This window comes from Ascaphus truei, unplaced genomic scaffold (genome assembly GCF_040206685.1).
Source record: "Ascaphus truei isolate aAscTru1 unplaced genomic scaffold, aAscTru1.hap1 HAP1_SCAFFOLD_1631, whole genome shotgun sequence".
Classification (NCBI taxonomy): domain Eukaryota; kingdom Metazoa; phylum Chordata; class Amphibia; order Anura; family Ascaphidae; genus Ascaphus; species Ascaphus truei.
Genome location: NW_027454523.1, coordinates 6,020 through 19,767, shown reverse-complemented (window position 1 = coordinate 19,767; position 13,748 = coordinate 6,020). Strand labels below are relative to the sequence as shown.

Below are 13,748 nucleotides of genomic sequence, written 5' to 3'. Positions count from 1 at the left end.
CGTTGTTTCTCGGCAGGAGGCAGCCTGTTGCCCCCCAGCTGCATTGGTTCCGGAATATTCTCGGAAGGAGGTAACGGGGAAATGAAGGAAGGAGCAAGGTTTCTTGGCACCCGTTGTCGGTAACGAGAGCGTTCGAATCTCCGTTTCTGTAGACGCTGATCTACTCGAACCGCCAGGGTGATTAACTCCTCTAAATCAGTAGGACGGTCCCGTGCAGCGAGCTCATCTTTCAGGGACTCAGACAGACCCTGCCAAAACGCAGAAGATAATGCTTCGTTATTCCAACCCGTCTCACCAGCAAGAGTGCGGAACTCTATGGCATACCCAGCGACGGTACGATCTCCCTGGGTTATATGATGAAGGGCCGAAGCTGCCGTTAACTTCCGTGCCGAGGTGTCGAAAACTCTTCTGAACTCCTCGACGAAGAGATCGATGTCCTGGGTGAGAGGCCCTTGTTGTTCCCAGATGGGAGAAGCCCATGCCAGGGCCTGGTCGGTAAGGAGAGACAGGATAAAGCCAACCCTGAAAACAGAAGAGGCAAAACGAGAGGGAGCGAGACGAAATTGGATGAGGCATTGGTTAAGGAAGCCCCTACATCCTTGGGGGTCTCCACCATAGTGTTTGGGAGGTGGAATACGAGGTTCCAGTGCAAACGGAGGGGTAGGAAAGGGAGTTGCAGGTGCAGGGGAAGCTCCGGGTGAAAGTTGCCGAGTGAGAGCTCGAACTTGAACCGTAAGAGAGTTAACACTTTGCTGCAACGTATCTGTCCGTCTATCCGTTTGTTCCAGATAAGTCTCTAGTCTGGTAAAAAGTGCAGAATGGGCATTAATAGTGCGCTCCACCTCAGCGGGGTCCATTTTTGGTGGGCTGAGCATAATGTCAGGATGTGCTCACCACAAACGAGACGGGACCGCGGTGCTGAGGTGGGAAAGGTAATTACGCCACCCACAGCCACGAGGGCACGTCTTGATTGAAGAATGGTCTGGGATTCCGGGATCGGGGTAGGAGAGGTACGGATGGTAGAGGGTGCGGTAGCCAAGTCCAGGGTTAGAGAGAGAGACGTTGTCGTTTACCGTAAGCCAGAATCCGAATGCCAGAGATGAGAAGAGTCGTGATGCCGTATGCCGAGTTCGGGATGCCAGAGGTGCAGGAAGACGTAGCAGAAGCCGGTCCGGTACACGAGGAAATCTGTGGAACAGAACTAGGGAGGCAGAGAGTGATGAGAACAACTGGTTCTATGCTCAGCCGACGAGTCAATGAATCTGGAGGGTATATGTAGGTATGAGGAACCAATAGCCGAGAAGCAAGGCGGGGGTGTGTGAATGGGCCAGGCTGAGACAGGGATAGGTCTAGATGAGTTCCTGGAGGAGGAGCTATAAATCCTAGAAGTATTGGTGCATTGTATTGTGGCATTGCAAAAGGGTACTGTCTTTTTAAAGGGTTGGTGCGCCCCTGTGTGGCCGCGCCTCCCGGTGGCAGCGTCTGTAGCTGCGTGCGCGGGCCCACGCCCTGAACCGAGGGCAGAAGAAGAGACTGGATGTGCGCGCGCGCGCATAGAAGGACCGGAGCTCGGCGCCATGGGGGAGTCCCTGTGAGTCGCGGGAGACCCCGACAGAGCTGCGGGTGAGTAAGGAGCACGCCGTGCACGGCGTAACTCCTGCTTCCTTACATATAGGCCTTCACGTGTTCTCCATCCACTGATGCCGAAACATGTCCAGAATATCCATAACTCCTCCTGACACATAAAGATACTACTATCCCCATGTGTCCCTGACTCTGTTCCGTATACCCCTCTTGGCTAGAGGGGTTCTGCCAGAGACATGACCCGCAAAACATCCTCAATGTAGAACACCCTATCTATACTAGAATCAAGGTTAGTTTAGTTGGGCCTCTTCCAGAGGAGTTAACAGATCCTCTCACCAGTGCACTACCTTACCCTTCAAAGAAGCAGACACCCTGGTCAGCATAACTTGGGTGGGACGCTTCACCATCAAACCTTTCTTTCCTCTCGGACCAGATAGGAAAAGGGTGGAAACGGTATCCATCATGCAACTAGCCCCCAAACATGCCGGTTGGGGGACACCTGCTCCAGCAAACTCTGGTGCTGTAACATTGGTTCTTTCGTCATCTCCTCCGCAATGACTATTACTTGGCTCTGCCAATTCCAAAAACGCTGAGGTGTCCTCGGGTACTACTGGCGCCGTTGCTTCCGTAGGAACGCCATCCAAAAACAATTTCCGTGGCTCGTTCCTCTCTGTGGGACGTTGCTTTTAATTAGTTATGCTCGATATTACCTTTCCACCCTTATTGTACTCTACAGAGGAACATGTTGGAGCATTAAAAATACCTTATAATAATATGTTAAGGGGGCCCATAGAACTCCTAGACAACAACGGAAAAGTGACCTATTCTCTCTTAATATCAGAGGGTCTGCAGCAGTCCACTCTGTGCCAGTATCCTATTTTGGCCACCTGCTGTTCTATTGAAACTGCCAATTGTCTAAGCAGTGTTGTAAGAAAAATGGGAACTCTATGGCATCCTAGGGACAGCCCCAACATCATAGGACATATCCTCAATGTTACTGGACACACTGTACTATAATGCCAAGCCTTAAAAAACAGGTTTACAGGAACAGAATAAAATGGCTCCATGAATTCCTGTGCCACAGCAATCCTGGGAAGCCATCTGAAAAATGGCAAGACCTCCTTTATCGACACATATTTGTAAAGTTAATTTAGGATTACGCAGCCCGGTCACGTGTCATTCCATTTGCGTGCATTTCTTGCATTAGGGCTGTATTTCCTGATGCTGGAAGATCCTGAGATACAGCCCTAATCTTGCCCCCTTCATCATTACTCCAGGTCCTTACATAATAGCCTCCTTGCCTCATTACTCTGACCCTTTACAGCACTATCCCACCCGCAGACGTCATTACCTTGCTCTGACGTAACCGACCTCGCCCACAGAACACCCTCTGCAGGCACAGATCCCCCTGCTCCGGGGCGTAAGGAGGGGTCTCATGCATGCGTGGGCTCAGGCTCCGGAGTGGCTAGAATTTTGACAGCTCTGGTTATAATTGTGGTACAAGACTACATTGTAATATACACGGCACTCTAAGTTCTATATGCTGTGAAGTTGCTTCCCTGTGCTGAGGAAGTGATCAGCTACATTGAAATGAATGGGACTCAAATCTTCTCTAGCACTGGGAAGCCCTTCACAGAACACTGCATAGAGACTTAGGTGCAGACTTACGGGGTCTAATGCTTAAACTAGCCTACTTAATAATGAGGTCAATAATTCAGTAATCATTTGCTTAACCTTGCTGGTGATCTTGGGCATCTCACTTTATCTCCCTGTGCCTCGGGTACTAAAAATAGATTGTGAGCAGACTGTCTGTAAAAATTCTATATACAGCGATGCGTATACTGTCACCGCTATACAAGAAAAAAACAATTATATTATTACTGTATTATTATTATTATTAACAGACATTTGAATGTCATGGTTAGCACAAAGTAAAGATTAGATTACTTTATTTGGTTTCTTTGTATGCAAATTAACCTTTTCAGGAATCTACAATAAAATAAACTTTGAGGAACGGTGTTGTAATTATGCATAAAGTTGCAGCCACCACAGAGATCCCTATTTAATATAGTGTGAAGAGTCTTTCTCTTTACTTGGGAAGATCAATTTAACTGATGGTGAAATCTTCCTCAGAAAGGGGGAGATGTATTCACAGCACACTGAACATGGGTATTGATTGCAAATGCTTTAGGACAGCGGTGGGCAAACTCCCCGCGCCTGCGCCACCCCTACCTGCTCCCTCCTCGGTCGCGACCCCCCCCCCCCTCGTGTCTAATGATGCGTCAAATGACGCTGCGGGTCATGTGACGTCACGTGACCCGTGGCGTCATTTGATGTCACATCTCCATGGCAACGGACGTCGTTTGACGCCTCGTTGTCAAAGAGACGTATGACCAGAGCCTGGTAAATAAGTCACCGCTGCTTTAAGAAATATATTACACAATCACAAAATAAGGAGAAGAATATTCCTCAATAAAATGCTTGCCAGCATGTTATTTAAAAAAAAAAATGGGAATACTTTAATTAAATATAGCAGAGATCATAGTATATGCAGTGTTTCTTGTTCCATAAAGAGATATTTTGCAAGCTGATGCATTGTTGTAGAGCACATGCACATTGGCCAATTCTTCCTGCTTCTCAGGGAAACACCCTGATGTTTGGCCGAACAAAAGTTATAATATTTTTCATTTCCTCATATTAGTTTCCTCATCCCAGAGCAAGTCATTGCAAGCTGAACTAATCCCGAATTCAAAGATGTGACATGTGGAGGTTATGGGTGATAAAATGGCATGTGGCAAGTTCAGACGTCCGTTAGGGAGACTTCGTTGAAACTCATGAGAAATTGGTACTAAATATGAGTGAGACTTACTCCAAACCGGAGCCTCCGATTGAGCCACCTGTGCTGAAGCAAGGACTGCGAGGAGTGGCTCAGTGAGTAAAGACACTGACTGGCACGGAGTGTGAAGCAGGGGAACCTGGTTCAATTCCCAGTGTCAGCTCCTTGTGACCTTGGGCAAGTCACTTTATCTCCCTGGGCCTCAGGCACCAAAAACATTGATTGTAAGCTCTACGGGGCAGGGACCTGTGTCTGCAAAATGTCTCTGTAACGCGCTACGTAAAACTAGCAGCGCTATATAAGAACATGCTATTATTATTATTGAGCCACCTGTGCTGAAGCAGGGATGCTCTACCCCCCCTACATCTCAAATTCGATTTCTCACTATACCCATGCTGGTCTCCTGCACTCTGCTCATAACAAGAGAAGGGACACGCGCAAAAAAATCTTAGAAATGTGACTATACAAGCTGTGATAAATTAAATCAAGTTGAATTGTGTTACAATTTATTGCTAATAAAGTATCAAAAAACTGGCAGAGGGTATTAAAAAAAAGGTATAACAACGGTGACTTTCTTATACAAATAAATAATTAAATCAATACAACATTTGAGAAAGGTGCCACTTCTTCAACAAAAGACATTACCCAACATTTGAATCGGTAGAGTTGCAACAGAACCAAAGCCCACTCGCGTGGCATGGTATTCGGTAATTGTCCACAAATGTGTGTTCTATTTGTATTTTCATATGCACACTGAGAATTTTCTCGTTGGAACTGGTGCTGCTCTCTGCTCAGACCTGTCTCCTTTCCACCCCTTCCAACTCCACTGCTGCTCTTGCTAAAAAACCTGTCTCCCTCTCTACCCCCGACCTGTGGAACCCCCTCACAGGAAGTATATATCTTCGCTTGCCACCTGTAAATCAAATCAGAAAACACACCTTCTACATCAAGCATTTAATTAGCCTGCTGGGACTCATAACCATTACTCTGCATAACCACCAAGTCCCAATCATCAAGGCCTAGAACTGCCATCCACTACATGTAATGCTTCCTTTTCTGTCTCTGGAAGCTGTCACTATGTATGTATATCTTTATTTATATAGTGCCATCTATGTGCATAGCGCTTCACAGCAGTAATACACGTGGCATAGGGAGGAAGAGTAGCTCAGTGAGTAAAGCAACTGACTGCAAACAATGACAGTGAGTTTGTAACAAAGAAACCTGGTTCAATTTCCCGTCAGCTCCTTGTAACCTCGGGTAAGTCACTTTATCTCCCTGTGCCTCAGGCACCAACAATCATAGGCTGCGGCCCCAGTACCTTCTGCAGCGCACTTCTTGGCGTGCGCAGTGCGTTCAAGCACCGCCCCCCCCAGTCAATCCGGTCCCAGTTATTACCTTGCCGCGCACATTTCCCCAGCGCTGCGCGACCGGTTTTCAGTAAAGACTGTTAAATTGAGCCCCGCCGGCGGTTCAGCCAATGAGGGCGAACCAGCTGCGTGAGGTCATGGCCACGCCCCTGCAAACCCCACACCACGCTACCTCCCGACGTAAACTCTCCCTCTGTCCCAGGACCGCAGATAGCGGTGCAGCGCTGTGCACGTGCCGCCGCCCCGCCGGGCGCGCGTGCTACAGTGCTGACTGGGACCGCACCCATAGATTGGAAGCTCATCTGGGCAGAGACTGCGTCTGTAACATTCCTATGGGCTGCGTAACCGCGCGCTGTACTGTCATTGTGAAGTCCCATTGGAAGAAAAGCGCTATGTGAAATAAAGTTATTATTACAGTAATATAACACATCATGGGAATAAGCGCTTAAGACATAAAAATAACATTAGGGAAAATGGCGTCTGCCCCGAAGAGCTTACAATCTAAATGGTAAGTTGGAAGAACGTTCAGAGACAGTAGGAGGGTGTTCTGGTAAGTGTGTCTGCAGGGGGCCATGGTTGATATATGAGGTGTATAGTACGGTGTATCACTAAGGACCAGATACACAGCGCTGTGGATTTTGCTGGACTAGAGAGCGACAAAAAGACAAAAGAGAGAGTGTTAGAATATACTGAGAGATCTCTGGGAAATATGTGATGTTACTGTAAGTCATACCTAATAATTGCATACCCAAATTAGCATGTATCTCAGGTGTGTACACAGCTATCTCTCCACGTGTTGTAAAAAGTCATGTCCTCTCACACTCCCCTCCTGTCCAGCAAAAATAGGACTTAATGTTATGTTATTAGTCTTTGACGATACACGTTAAGGTATAAAGGGATTTAAAGTCCAAAGAGGGGGGGGCGGGGAAACATACGGCGCAACAAGAAAATAATACATAGTGCAATGTGTGAAAAATATCAGATCCCCCACTCCACTCTACAGTGTTACACTCACAAGTTTGTATGAAGGCAGGTCCGTGCCATGGCAGTAAGCAGATGAGACAGCCTACGGGTGGTATGTATCAGGGGGTGGCAAAATGAAGAGGAAAAGTTGTAGTTAAAGGAGCAAATGCAGCCCCCCAAACAAATTGTATCCCCGGGTGGGAAGAAGGGTTCTCCGGAGCTGAATTATGTTAATTTCAGCTCTGGGGACTCCCTGCTCCCCAAAATACTTACTTCCGTAGGGGGTCCTGGTATCTTCTGCCCAGGTTTAAAGCCTCTGGGCACGTGGGCCAATAGTAAGCCGTGGGTCTCCAGAGCTAAAATTAGTATCATCAAGTCCAGGTCCAGGCAAAACGTGTAGGGTAATAAGAACACGCCAGACGGAGGACAGAGCCAGGCCAAAGCGCCACGAGATGAAAGTACCGGAGACTCGTGACGCAAAAGTAGCGGTTAGATCTTGCAGAGCTGCTCCGATTCCCTAAAATTTGAATGCTTATGTTTTAATATCACACGGTGAGTGCATTATGCATATTTTTACTGTTCTCCAGAAATTTTTTAACTTTATTGCGCTATTTGCAAAAATAGTGCAAGTTCTATGCGGCTTGAATAACCGCAGGTATCTGGCAGCACCTGGTGTACTCACCATTTGTAATTCACTTTTTAAGTTGTGAATTAGTAGCATTTTCAATTATATTCACCTATCACTAGCACTTGAATGACTTTGGTTTATGGGCTTGCGCTTTATTTATTTCTATTTCACTAATTGCGCTATTTGCGATGTTCTCTTTTCTTTGAGTACCATGGGGAGTCACAGTGAGGAAGAGACAGAGGAGATATGAAGGAGCCTACAACGTTTTTCTATATACATTCATACAAAGATTATCATGGAAGTGGGTAGTTTGAGGGTATATAAACCAGCATCACTGCCATCACTTCATATCCCCTGAGGAAGTGTGTTTAGACGCACGAAACGTGTAGGGCATTTTTTATCTATATATAGGACATTTGGTGGCTTATATTTACAAGCAGTACAAGTGCTGAGTGCATTCTTCCAACGACTGTGGGGCAAGGAGGTGCAGATCGCCGTTTCCTGTATCTTCCACTGGAGATTGCCAGGTTCTGACGTCACATCCGGCAACGTCATTTCCGGTCCGCCACGAGGACGGCGTCACTTCCGGTTTTTGCCAGTAGAGAGACGCAGAAGGAATACAAGGCGTCTGAGGCACCCAGCGGATCCCCCACACGCGGTCACCAGCCCCCATTGGTACTATGCGAATTACCAGCAGCCGTCCTGTGAGTGTTATCTAGGTTTTAACCCACCGGAGCGGTCTGTTAGCCATTTGTCCTTTATATCATCTAGTTTAATAAATAACTTTTATCATTAGCTTTGCTTAAGTGTTGTTTGTCTAGTTGTGTCTGTTTGTTTTGTCTGTTTATGTCAGCCAGTTGCAAATATGTCTGTATAAATTGTTTAACTGTGTTGCACTAAATATTTCTTTTTTCATTGCATGTTCTACTTCCACTGCATCAAGTCATATCTGAATACCCCAAGATACAGAGACTGTTGATTTCCTTGGAACTGGAACTATTTCTACTGGATATCCAGGATTCCATTATTTTTGGACTCATTAGGCGCCGGTATCTCTTTTGTTTATCTTAGAGTGTGGGATTTGATATTTTACACACCTTGTACTATGTATTATTTTATTTTTGCGCCACAAGAGTTTTCTTCTTCACACTTGTGTTCACTATACTATGGGTGAAAGTATAACAACCAAGGCTGCAGGGAAAGTTATAGGCTATTTATTGTATGTATTCTATTATTAGTGTTTTATTATACACCATTTACAGGTCACGCTATTCATTTTCTTTGTTTGTATAATGGGGTTTATGACTAAACTGCTTTTACGGTTTGTTTCACTTATTGTATTAGAATTCCCTGGATGGAACAGTCTCATTTAAAATAGAAGTGTAACTACATTTTAGAGTTAAGTTCCTAATTTGTAGCTGAAAATAAAAATAGTTCTGTTTTCTCTCTACAACTACTTCCCTCATTCTAATGCAAGTCAGTGGAAATAAAACTCTAATGTTTAGCTGAAATCTCCTTGGAAGGAGCTTTAACACGAGCGGTATAATTGTTGTGTACAACATGATATACACATTGTAAAATCTTTGGCACACCGACCTTCTTACCTTTTGAAACAGTATGTGTATAGCGGTCAACACATTGTATACATGCCTGTTAGGCTGCGTCCATAGAGAGTGCAGCCGTGCGGAGGCTGAAGGAAAGCGGAGGCTTTCCCTTGCCATAGTACACGAGCCGTGCCCCCTCCTGCCTCAGTGTGCACGCGCCCGCATGCCTCATGCGGACGCGTCTTGCGTTGTCGTCCATACCATGGACGCAGCCTTACCCCAAAATACAGAGTGCTGCAGAACAACGTTGGCACGTTATACATAATGACAACAATTGATATATATATAGCACATAGATTCGCAGTCATACATTTTGTGTATATATGTATATACATTATTTAAGTTATGGTGGGTGAAAAGGTGACTAAAAACCCTCCACTGTATAGCATATAGCATATAAAAATATTACATGTGAGCACATTCACGTCTTACAGTCCTGCAGCCCTGCCCTTCACCATTATCACCTAGCATGTAATGTGGTCTTGAGACAAAAGGTGGCACTGTGTGCTCATTTGCCTGTCATTTCCCAGAATCCATTGCTGAAGCGGAAGCGCTGTATGCTAGGTGATAATGGTGAAGGGCAGAGTTGCAGACCTGTCCCTTCCGTAGTCCCCCGACCAGATTTTTCTGCCGGTTTCTGACAGACTGTTCACCAATTAACATTTAGTTCCTACGCACCTGGAAATTGGTATATTTTAGTTCCTTTTATTAGCACTGGATAAAAGCGCTTCCAAGCAGCAAATAAAAAAATGTCTGTAAAGGCATTTTAAAATATAACTTGTGTATAAAATAGTGTAGAGTAAATGAGCACCTCAGTATCAGGTGATACCTTTTTTATTTGGACTATGGCCGCGGCTAAGGTGTAGAGACGCCCGCACGGGCGCACTCAGCGCGTTTAAATACCTTGTTCCTGATGGACGCGTCCCAAGTGCTGTTGCGTCCTCTTTCTGAACAGGGGCTCGTGAGAAGGGACAGTGAGAGAGACGGGGAACTGTTGAGGACACGCAGTGTTATTTAGAATTTTTTGAGAGATCCAAGGTGCAGCTTTTAGAACACCAGCCGTGTCACCCTAATAAACCTTCAATTATGCCAAGGTGTCCCCTTTCCCTTCATGCCAACCCCTCCCCCCCCCCCCCACAAATTCACTTTGACAGAAGATGTGGCACACCCCCACCCCCACCGTGTGTGTACATTCAGTGAGCAGGACAGCCAATCACTCCTGCTTGGGCAGACGCTGACGTCACGCCTAGTGAGCGCGCGTCTCCTCATCCTGGCCACGGCCTAAGGCCAAATGATATTACATATTACAAAATATTACAAATGATATTATAAGACAAACTTTCGAGAGGTAGTTAATCCAAATAAAAATGGTAATCACCTAATATTGAAGTACTCATATACTCATTTACTCGCAGCTGGGCTAACACAGGTATTTCTTTCTTTTCTTTTTTTTTCCAAACAATTTTATTTATTTTTATATTATGTTGAGGATAGGGGATGGGTACAGAAAGAAAAAAACAGGGTGGGTAAAGGGTAATAGAACAACCAACGCACAAATCACAATGTTAAAAGTGATGTTAAAGCTGCTCTATTTCAATCTGAAACTCACAAGCCTTTATTCCTTGTACCCAATTTTCCAACTCTATCTGTACATGAAATGTCTGTGAATTGACTGTATTACCTCTGTTCATTTAATGTAACTATGTATTGTTATAACTCTGTGCCCAGAACATACGTGAAAACGAGAGGTAACTCTCAGTGTATTACTTCCTATTAAAACATTTTTTATAAATAAATAAAAATTATTGTTTAACATCTTGCTGCTGTTAAAAGATGTAACATTTCTATGTAATTCAGTGTATAAAATACAAACCAATGCGGCTAAATAAACAGATAAGGGAAGATATGGAAAGGAAGAGGCAGGCATTTACATTGTTGATGTTCCCCCACCCCACGGAACCCTAACTGTGGCATGCGAGACCTTACCTGGCGGTGGAGGTATTCACCCAGACGGCAGACTGCGAAAGTTGGGCCTGACTTCTGATGGGCCCTAACTTCCGTGTTAGGATCGCCAGGGCCGGCTGCCTCTGGCAGGGCACAGACGGACGCCTCTCCACAGGTACATTAATAACAAAAATATTAGAGAAGAGAATATAGGAAATGAAGTAATACGTCTTTAACTCTCAAACTAGATCATTAAGACTTAAATCAGGTAAAACCCAAATATTCACACCGATGTACCAACGCCATATTTTGTAATAACATCATTTTGTTTTTTTGTATTAAATGCATAAAAACCTACAATAAAATATTTGGCAAAAAAAGAAAAGAGAACGGAGGATCCTATTAGTGTGAAATTAGCAGTCAAGTTATGGAATGTAAGGAGAAGGCAGATATATTAAACAAATGATTTGCCTCTGTATATAGCAGGGGTCTCTTTGAGTAAATACACGGCTCTGTCTCGGTGTCTGGCCGACCAGCGCTGCAGCCAATCCCTCACTCCCCTGCCTGTGTACCATGTCGGTGCGGGGGCGCTAGAAGTCGGTTCCAACTTCCGGATCCTCCTGCATGGCCACTCCAGCGACATCGGATCACTGTGCCAAGGGGCGAATTTCCCATTAGGCCAGATACATCCGAGCCCAGGGTGGCAGAATTTGGGGACGGCATGCGCGATCTGCACTTGCGAGCTGCTCGTGAGCATGCGCGATCGCCACTTGCCAGACACTTTTGTACACGCACGATCAATGTTTGCCGGCCGCGCATGTGTCCAAGCGGCCGACAAGCACTGATTGCGCATGTGCGATGTTGCCATGGCAACGGGGCGGCGCTGGAAGAAAGCGGCACCAGGTAAGTGCCTATGGGCAGCATTTTTTTAAATCCGACACTGACTGTTCCCCAAGGTTAAGTTCTTGAATTGCGTGGGTGGAGGGTGGAAGAATTGAATGGGGGGGGGGGGGGATTGAGTGAGAGTGGAGGGGAGCAGATTCGGGGGAGAGGAGGGAGGGGGAAAAGAGTGTGTACAATATATGTATGTATCATGCATGCGTTTGTGGGGTTGTATTCATATTCATGCATATGTTGCAGCTCTCAAAATATTTTGGTCAAAGAAAAAACAAACGAGGCTTTTCTTCCTTGAAAGGTTGCAGACCCCTGGTATATACCGATAAGCCAATTGCATAAATATTACAGGAAATAGAAGCCAAAACCTCAACATTAACTAGGTTTACATTATGTCAACAGAGGAAGAAGTGCAAATTAAGGTAAATAAAGCACCTGGCCTAGGTGGCATGCACCCAAGGGGGGATCCTAAAGGTGCCACCGTTCTATTTATTATTCTAGGACTCAATTTAAAAGGATCATTACAGCAAGATTGCCATAAAGTTAGGGTGACCAGACGTCCCTGTTTAGCCGGACAGTCCCGTTTTTTTGCCCACTGTCCCGTAATCAATCTAAAAGTCTCGGGGGTTTCTATCTAAATGTACCGCGGCAGAGTGCGCTTGTAAGGCCAGCGCCAATTGTGCATGCGTGATCGGTGATTGTATTGATGAACATATTAAAGGGGGTGGGATGGGGGGAAAGGCAGCTTGGACTGCTTCTTTAAAGACACAAATATTTTTCAAACACTCGTGTTGACAAGTTGAATTTGACTGCGGAGGGGATCCATTGATTTTTCAATATAAAGCGGAGAACCGGGTCACTATTTTTCTCCTCCTTGTATCACTGAAGTTCATTCCAGAGACAGGATTCTTGAAGACGGTTCTGGCGAGTGCAGATGTTGCCTGAAATACATGAATTTGTTATGAACTTTTCGTCCCAAGGACAATACAAATGACACAGCGTCATCCCTTGATATAGGAGGCAAGAAGATTTCACTAAGGCCTCGTTCAGGGTGGCAGAGACAGGAGGTGGAGGGCGCGCGTCCGCGTGTGTGCATCAGTCTGCTGGGCGATGTGTGCACATCATCCCCAGCAGACCTTTGCTAGCGTTGAGGAGGCGGGGCTACAGACCTCAGGCTTAGGGATGGGTGTTGCTCTGTTCAAATCATTTTCAAGAATGATTTGATAGGCTGCTGAAGTACCAGTGATGCTGCTGCAGCTTGAAAAAACAACTTGAGTTGTTTATGCAAACTGTAGCAAGCGTCAACTCCGTACTTCGGAGACAAGGGTAGCTGCTACCCTGACAACCGCTATTGACTTTAAATACTTTGTTTCGAACATGTGCGCACACGTCCGCGAAGCAGGCACCCTGAACGAGGCCTAACAGAAGAATAGGTTAGACATCTTTTTAGAAAGGACAGGTATACAGGGATATGCAAATAACATAAACATAGGAAGTAAAGAAGGGCGACTTACAATTAAATGGAGATATATTGGGGGAATCCTTGATGGAGAAGGATTTAGGAGTGCTTGTAGACAGCAGGCTTAACAATAGTGCCCCAATGTCATGCAGAAGCTGCAAAGGCAAACAAGATCTTATCTTGCATCAAACGGCCAATGGATGGAAGGGAAGTAAACATAATTATGCCCCTTTACAAAACACTAGTAAGACCACACCTTGAATATGGAGTACAATTTTGGGCACCAATCCTAAGAAAAGACATTATGGAACTAGAGAGTGCAGAGAAGTGCCACCAAATAATAAAGGGGATGGACAATCTAACTTATGAGGAGAGACTAGCTAAATTTAGATTATTTTACATTAGAAAAGAGGCGTCTAAGAGGGGATATGATAACTATATACAAATATATTCGGGGACAGTACAAGGA

General features: G+C 45.4%; 1 long non-coding RNA gene across 2 annotated transcripts in view; it reads right to left on the bottom strand.

The window, feature by feature from the left end:
* Window positions 1-13,301, bottom strand: part of LOC142476637 (uncharacterized) — a 41,714-nt gene extending 28,413 nt beyond the window's left edge. For both annotated transcript variants that reach the window (XR_012791857.1, XR_012791858.1), the window contains exon 1: window positions 10,969-13,301. This is a non-coding gene — a long non-coding RNA (uncharacterized LOC142476637). The remainder of the gene's footprint in view (window positions 1-10,968) is intronic.
* Window positions 13,302-13,748: the final 447 nt, after the last annotated feature.